At 41.0% G+C, this 8,262-nt stretch overlaps 1 protein-coding gene across 1 annotated transcript in view; it reads left to right on the top strand.

Annotated features, from left to right (window-relative positions):
- Positions 1 to 4,856: 4,856 nt before the first annotated feature.
- Positions 4,857 to 8,262, top strand: part of p2ry10 (P2Y receptor family member 10) — a 15,196-nt gene continuing 11,790 nt past the window's right edge. The window contains exon 1 of the mRNA XM_080416240.1: positions 4,857 to 5,234. The gene's annotated coding sequence lies outside the window, so the exon portion shown is untranslated. The remainder of the gene's footprint in view (positions 5,235 to 8,262) is intronic.

Raw genomic sequence — 8,262 nt, 5'->3', positions numbered from 1 at the left:
CATAAAGAAGAGGGATTTTTTTTTAAATGTCTATAATATCAGAAAGTCCCTCCACAACCTCGTAGTTATACTGGTGTTACTGTTGTTGTAGTGTATGTGTTATTATAAACCCCATGGGGGATTGTTGTTACTTTTTAAGATAATAAAAATAACAAATGTTTGGTTATACGTCGCCGCAGTCGTGTGCTCTTCTGTTGCCATCCCTGACTGTCTAGTCTGCAGTGGTGTAAAAAAGTACTCGCATGTTTTAATTTAAGTATAAGTATCAATATTGCAATGTAGAAATACTCTGTTGCAAGTAAAAGTCCGGAATAAAAAAAGTACTTGAGTAAAAGTACATAAGTATTGGTATACTCAAAGTACAAAAGTAAAAGTACTCATTATGCAGAATGTTTTCGTATAAAATCTGTAAAAAATCTTTTGAAAATAGCCGATCTACAAGCTCACAATGCGTCGCGATGTGACGCATTGTGAGCTTGTAGGTCGGCTATTTTCAAATGGCCGAAATGTATATAGGGCTGAAGTGGTTAATGTATGTTTTGTAATAATAATCAAAATCTACAAAGTAACTAGTAACTAAAGTTTTCAAATATTTGTAGTGGAGCAAAAGTACAATATTTGCCTCTGAGATGTAGTGGAGTAGAAGTAAAAGTACTGAAAATTGGAAATACTCCAGTAATGTCAAAATACCTCAAAATTGTACTTAAAGAGCTGGTGCCATGTTTTTGCACTTTTTCGTTTTTTCATGTGTCTATGAGGTTGATAGAACTTCATTAAGCCCCCCGGTGGTGTTTTTATGGTGTTTTATGTCTTCTCTGACTATTTGGAGTTTCTTCCTGGAGGCTGAAACCTTGAGGGTCAAACGTGCCAATAGAGAAACAGCGCTTTAGTGACATCACAAAGCCATACCCTCCCCCTCATTATCATAACACAACAGGTGTGGGCATGAGGAGGAGGAGGGACTAGGACAGGTGGGTGGTGCTAAGGTGGTGGAGGAGGTGCTAAGGTGAGAACCAGGTATACTTAATGAACTGGAGGCGTGTCCACATAAAAACAACATTTTAACACTTACTGTACACTTTTTTTTTTTTGAAAAAAATCCTTACATAATAATAATACCTTATGATCAGGTTTTAGGATTGAAAAATATCATGGCACCCCATCTTTAAGTACAGTACTTGAGTAAATGCACTTAGTTACTTTACACCACTGCTAATCTGTCTGTTTTAGCTCGTTTTTGGCATGAATTTGTCTTTTTATTTGTTTATCTGTGAATATAAAATGTGTGTTCCGTGACAAACGTCTTAGTTACACCAACATGGTTGTAAGCAATGCCTCTGTGAAGAAGTTTATGTTTAATGATTAGACTAAGAGAAATTACTGTGAAAGAAGGGCCTAGCGGAAGTGACTAGCTCCACTGTTGCTTTAGTTGTATTGTAGTGTTATACTCCATACAGATTGGTGGAAATAATGTTTTGTTCAGACAAAAGGTTATGGATTATAGCTTTAAGTTTGTTATTCAATAATGACATTGTGTTATAGCCAGCATGCCTGTGAAACTGTTTTCTTTACAGGAATTCTGATGTGTACTCCAGCAACTCTTAATGATGGATGAATTGGATGCCTTTGTGTTGGACATCCATCAAACTCATCCAAATACTAGATGTTAAACTAGAAAGGTGCAACCACACGCCTTTGGGACAACCACACTAATGATGCTGGAACAACCACACTAATGATGCTGGAACAACCACACTAATGATGCTGGAACAACCACACTAATGATGCTGGAACAACCACACTAATGAGGCTGGGACAACCATGATGCTGGAACAACCACACTAATGATGCTGGAACAACCACACTAATGACGCTGGGACAACCATGACGCTGGAACAACCACACTAATGATGCTGGAACAACCACACTAATGACGCTGGAACAACCACACTAATGACGCTGGAACAACCACACTAATGACGCTGGTACAACCACACTAATGATGCGGGAACAATCACACTAATGACGCTGGTACAACCACACTGATGACGCTGGGACAACCACACTAATGATGCTGGGACAACCACACTAATGACGCTCGAACAACCACACTAATGACACTGGAACAACCACACTAATGATGCTGGTACAACCACACTAATGACGCTGGAACAACCACACTAATGACGCTGGGACAACCACACTGATGACGCTGGGACAACCACACTAATGATGCTGGGACAACCACACTAATGACGCTGGGACAACCACACTAATGATGCTGGAACAACCACACTAATGACGCTGGAACAACCACACTAATGACGCTGGTACAACCACACTAATGACGCTGGGACACATCCACTCCAGAGACCTACATATTCAAAGTAAGATCATGTACAAAAGCTCAGATCTGCTATTTTCAAACATTTTATTACTTTTACTTGTGGTAATATTTTGATGCCAATACTTTTGTACTTTTACTCAAGTAATATTTTGAACACAGGCCTTTTACTTCTAACAGAGTACTTCTACATTGTGATATTGATACTTTTACTTGAGTAAAAAATGTCAGTACTTTTTGCACCACTGGGTTCCAGTATAGTTTAGCTCAGTGATTCTCAACCTTTTTTATTTATTTCAAGGACCCCCAGTTTGATATGCATTCGGCCACATGGACCCCCATCTGATATGATGTGTATCTGTGGGAGCCCAAACCACCCTCAGTGGAACATAAGGGTCCATTGGTACACTCTCACAGTTACACATGAATGTTTGTTAAGGGTCCATTTGGTTTCTAACTATCAATAATGTAGCTGGGGACCTCCTGGAACCCCCTCAAGGACCGCTTTGGGTCCCCAGACCCTAGGTTGACCGAAGGATCCGGCTGCAAAGATTCACTCTCTGTCTGCTGAGGTCAGGTGGTGTAGTTTTACAATGAGTCCACTAGATGGTGCACATTGACCAGATTAAATGAGATACAAACAGGTGTATTGATGTGACAGTGGTTCCCCAAACCCTTTCAGTCTCCCAGGCCCAGGGGACCCAAACATACGAAAGACATGATTAATCAACCACGTACTGTAAGCCACTTAGATAGTGAAAATGACCGATCTGCAAGCTCACAACGTGTCGCAATGTGTTGCGTTGTGAGCTTGTGGATCAGCTATTCTCACTAATTCTTAAACATCTTTTTTTTCTCGTTTTACATTTATGTAATGTTTTTATTTATTTTTTCCAGATGGACCCCCATCTGATGTGAACATATGTTGTGACAGGGACCCCCCTCCCCCCCTCCTTCAAATATTGAGATTTCTTTGAGAATAATAGAACTACAAGCTCACATAGGTCTGCTATTTTCAGTTGGCTGATGTATATACAGGGTTTACAGTGGTTGAACTGACGTTGATGCTCTATTAACACACTTTTGCTGCAGGGAGGGGACCCCCTGGAACCCCCTCAAGGACCCCTGGGGGTCCCCGGACCCCACTTTGAGAAGCACTGCTGTGTATGTTAAGGTGTCATACAGCAGACGGGTGCAAACAGCACAGCTGAAGGTAATTATTAAATGACGCTCACAGAGCTGTTCAGTGTGTGTGTGGCAGCATCAGGTTACTTACTGTACATACAGTATGATGTGTCTGTGATGACATGTTATTACCTTCAGTATGATACTGTATGTCAACACGTCTCAACATGCCTCATCTGGTCTGTCTGTCTGTCTGTCTGTCTGTCTGTCTGTCTGTCTGTCTGTCGGTCTGTCGGTCTGTCGGTCTGTCGGTCTGTCTGTCGGTCTGCCTGTCTGTACTTGAGTAAGAGTACAGATGCTCCTTGTCAAATTTACTCCACTACAAGTAAAAGTGTGTGCTTGCGTGTGAGTGCGCTTGCTTGCGTCAAATGTGGTCATTTATCTCTCAATCTCTTTCTGAACACTCCGGATGTCACTGTGTCTATCTCTGTGTCTCTGTATCTCTGTGCATGTCTCTGTGTCTCTGTGCTTCTGTCTCTATGTGTCTCTGTGTCTCTGTGCTTCTGTCTCTATGTGTCTCTGTGTCTCTGTGCTTCTGTCTCTATGTGTCTCTATGTGTCTCTATGTCTCTGTGCTTCTGTCTCTATGTGTCTCTGTGTCTCTGTGCTTCTGTCTCTATGTGTCTCTATGTCTCTGTGCTTCTGTCTCTATGTGTCTCTGTGTCTCTGTGCTTCTGTCTCTATGTGTCTCTGTGCTTCTGTCTCTATCTGTCTCTGTGTCTCTGTGCTTCTGTCTCTATGTGTCTCTGTGTCTCTGTGCTTCTGTCTCTATGTGTCTCTGTGTCTCTGTGCTTCTGTCTCTATCTGTCTCTGTGTCTCTGTGCTTCTGTCTCTATGTGTCTCTGTGTCTCTGTGCTTCTGTCTCTATCTGTCTCTGTGTCTCTGTGCTTCTGTCTCTATGTCTCTATCTGTCTCTGTGTCTCTGTGCTTCTGTCTCTATGTGTCTCTGTGCTTCTGTCTCTATGTGTCTCTGTGCTTCTGTCTCTATATTTGTCTCTGTGCTTCTGTCTCTATATGTGTCCCTGTGTCTCTGTGCTTCTGTCTCTATATGTGTCTCTGTGCTTCTGTCTCTATATGTGTCTCTGTGTCTCTGTGCTTCTGTCTCTATATGTGTCTCTGTCTCTATATGTGTCTCTGTGTCTATATGTGTCACACAGACAGCACGTATGTGCTAGTCTATATGTGTCACATGTGTGTGTCAGTGTGTCACCTCTCCTGCATGCTGCTGTGCTGTGACTGACGTCACTGACGGTACGACAACAACACCGCTAAACGTTTACAGCGACGTCTCGTCAGAGCCACTTCCCCTCCACCTCGTCACGCTCCAAACCTCGGCCGGCCACACTCTCTCTCTCTCTCTCTCTCTCACTCTCTCTCTCTCTCTACTGCTGAGACTTTGTGAAGGAGAACAGAGCTGATCCAGATTCAGCTTGAAACGTCTCGTACCGGCTCACTGTCTCACGCTGCCAGAGAGGCTGACCACGTACCTGGCCTGTTGGCGGGCAGGGTGTTGTGTGGCACGGTGCCACCGCGGTGCCACGGCGGGGCACAGAGAGGCTTCATCAACAGGGCTGTGATCTTTGTCCAGTGGGAACCACGTCATCCGGCCGGCTCACACAGGAGTGTGAAGGAGTGTGACATCGCTGACCCTCCTCTCCCCTCCTCTCCTCTCCTCTCCTCTCCCCTGGTGACCCTCATGCATGGAGGTAGGTTAACCCATTGGGACCTGAAGCCGATTCTACATGTCTCCTAAATCTCAACAGTATTCTGAAAAACGTATGTTTCTATATCAGTGGTGCTGAATCTTGTTCATGTCAAGGACCCCCAAAATTATATGTATTTGGCCGCGGACCCCCATCAAAATATTTTGTTTTGCACAAATTTTCACGATTTTTCAAAAATAGCAGATCTACAAGCTCGTAGCGCGGCACTCGGTGCCGCGCTATGAGCTTGTATATCTGCTATTTTTGAATAGCCCAAAGTGTAAAATAATGCTTTTTAGCTCAAATCTAAAAATGACACAGTTCCAGGTCTTAATGGGTTAACCAGTAACACCATCCAAACCTTCCACACATTCTGCCTCCTAAAGGTTGCTTATTAGTTGTAGAGCGGCTTCTCTTGGAGAGGATTCATTCACCTGAATGGCCACGCTGTACCTGTACCCTGTACCCAGTGGTGGAAAAAGGTACTCACAATTTTTACTTTAAAGGGGCATTTTGGACCACAGTTTTTTTTACCCTTTCTATGATGTTGTGATATCTTGGGGATGAATGGTACAGTAGAAGAATGTTCATAACTCCATCCCGGGTTCCGCCACAGCTTAAAACGTGCGCCGATAGGCCTTAAAACCCAATAGGACCTGGAACGCATCTGTGTCACTTAAGATTTCTTTGGCTATTCAAAAATAGCAGATCTACAAGCTCATGAGCTTGTAGATCTGCTATTTTTTGAAAAATCATGAAAAAATATTTTTTTGATTTTTTTCAAAAAACTTTTTTAGGAATCGCCTCAGGCCTTAATGGTATTTGTTCATAGTGACAGAACACTATACAAAAAAAAAAAAAAAACAGAAGTCTCGCTAGACGAGATTTCAATCTCGAGATTTCAATCTCGTCTAGACTCTAGCGAGACTTCTGTATTTTTTCTCGGTTTTTCGGTTGCGTAGTGTTCTGTCACTATGAGCGTCAGATCTTACCAAAAAAAAAAGCTATTAAAATACGCGATATAGCGCAAGGCCTATCGGCGCACGTTTTAAGCTGTGGCGGAACCGGGATGGAGTTATGAACATTTTCTACTGTATCATTCATCCTAATATATCATAACATCATAGAAAAGGTAAGAAAACTGTGGTCCAAAATACACCTTTAAGTAAAAGTTGTGTTTTGTGTGAGTAAAAAAATATATGAATACTACATGTAGAGATACTCTGTATAGTAAAGTAAAAGTCTGGAATTCAAAATTTACTTGATTAAAAGTACAAAAGTATTGGCATCAGAATGTACTTAAAGTACCAAAAGTATAAGTAAGTACTAATTATGCAGAATGTTCCATTTCACATGTTTTTCGAATGTATAAAAATCTTTTGAAAATATTGCATCGCAACGCATTGTGAGCTTGTAGATCTGCTATTTTCGAATGGCCGAAATATATATATAGGGCTGAAGTGATTAATGTATGTTTTGTAATAATAATCAAAATGTACAAAGTAACTAGTAACTAAAGTTTTCAAATAATTGTAGTGGAGTAAAAGTACAATATTTGCCTCTGAGATGTAGTGGAGTAGAAGTAAAAGTACCGAAAACTGGAAATACTCCAGTCAAGTAAAAATAGCTCAACATTGTACTTAAGTACAATACTTGAGTAAATGTACTTAGTTACTTTATACCACTGCACTGTACCTACCTACAGTTACAGGCAGGCTGCTGCCTTTGATTGAGTTACTTTTATTTTATTTATTTTTAATTTTTCTTCTCTGCACTGTATCTGTAATGTCTTACTTCTTTTGTTTTATGGATCCTAACGTCACTTTATAATTGTGTTTCCTTTGCTGGATGTTCTGTGTAAAGCTCATTGAATTGCCTTGTCTTGGCCTACATTACTTCATGTAGTTGCATTACTGTACTTTACTGTACACTGACATTACTGTGGCTACTTAAAGGAGAATTCCTTTAAGACATACATGGGCCACATGCGCCCCCACCTGCACTTAATGCGGCCCACAGGTTAATATCGGAATACTGATATAATATTATTGATTTCAGCTGTTACAATTCCAAACATGCAAACATGCTTTAATTACTTCAGTCGCTTAATGACTAAAATTAATGATTAATGATTTTTTTTTATGTCCAATGTATTTGTATTTAAGTTCATAAAGTTAACATAAGTATAACTAAATGCATTTGAAATTAAATCAAAATGATACTTTTCAGGATTACAATAAAAAAAAGAAAAAAAAAGAATCAGGATTACAATTAAAAAATAGCTGATCTGCAAGCTCAAAACGCGTCGCACTGCGACACGTTTTGAGCTTGTAGATCTTATTTTTGCTACTTTTGTGTGACATAGAATGGCCCGACAGTATGAATGGCCCGACAGTAGGCTATTATGCAATGTGGCCCTCTGGAATGAGTGTGGAAATATAGTGGCCCTCTCCATCATCAAAGTGGCATCACCCCTGCTTTATGATATTATGATAATCCTAGGAAGAGTGGGTGATTGATTGATTGATCGAATACTTTATTTAGAAAGACATGGAAACAGTACATGGAAGTCCACAACTTCCATGTACTGTTCACACACAAGGTCCTCTAAACTGGATTGCTCATAAAAGCACTTGGCTTATTTAAAATGCGATCCCCGCGCACTCAAATCATGATGACATTTAAGAAGACATACAAATATACACTACTATGCAGAACGTCATACAATCAGCTTACAGGTTACTGGTATGAAAAACAAGAATATGTACAATAGACCAGGGGTCTTCAACGTTTTCAGGCCAAGGACCCCCTAGCTGAGAGAGAGATGAAGCAGGGACCCCCTGCTCTATATTGTATAACATTGTGTTTCAGATTAACTTCTTTTTTTTTAACTTAGTCTGCTCTTTTTTCCCTCTACACCTATAGCCTCTTTGCTGAAAATAGCCGATCTACAAGCTCTCAAGGCCTCGCAGCGCGAGGCCTTGAGAGCTTGTAGATCTGCTATTTTCGGCTAATGTTCCCCTCAGAAAAG

Source organism: Gymnoscopelus braueri (assembly GCF_963280865.1).
Source record: "Gymnoscopelus braueri genome assembly, chromosome: 20".
In the NCBI taxonomy this organism is placed as follows: domain Eukaryota; kingdom Metazoa; phylum Chordata; class Actinopteri; order Myctophiformes; family Myctophidae; genus Gymnoscopelus; species Gymnoscopelus braueri.
Note: the sequence above shows the minus strand (reverse complement) of the source record. Positions and strands in the feature narration are given on the sequence as shown.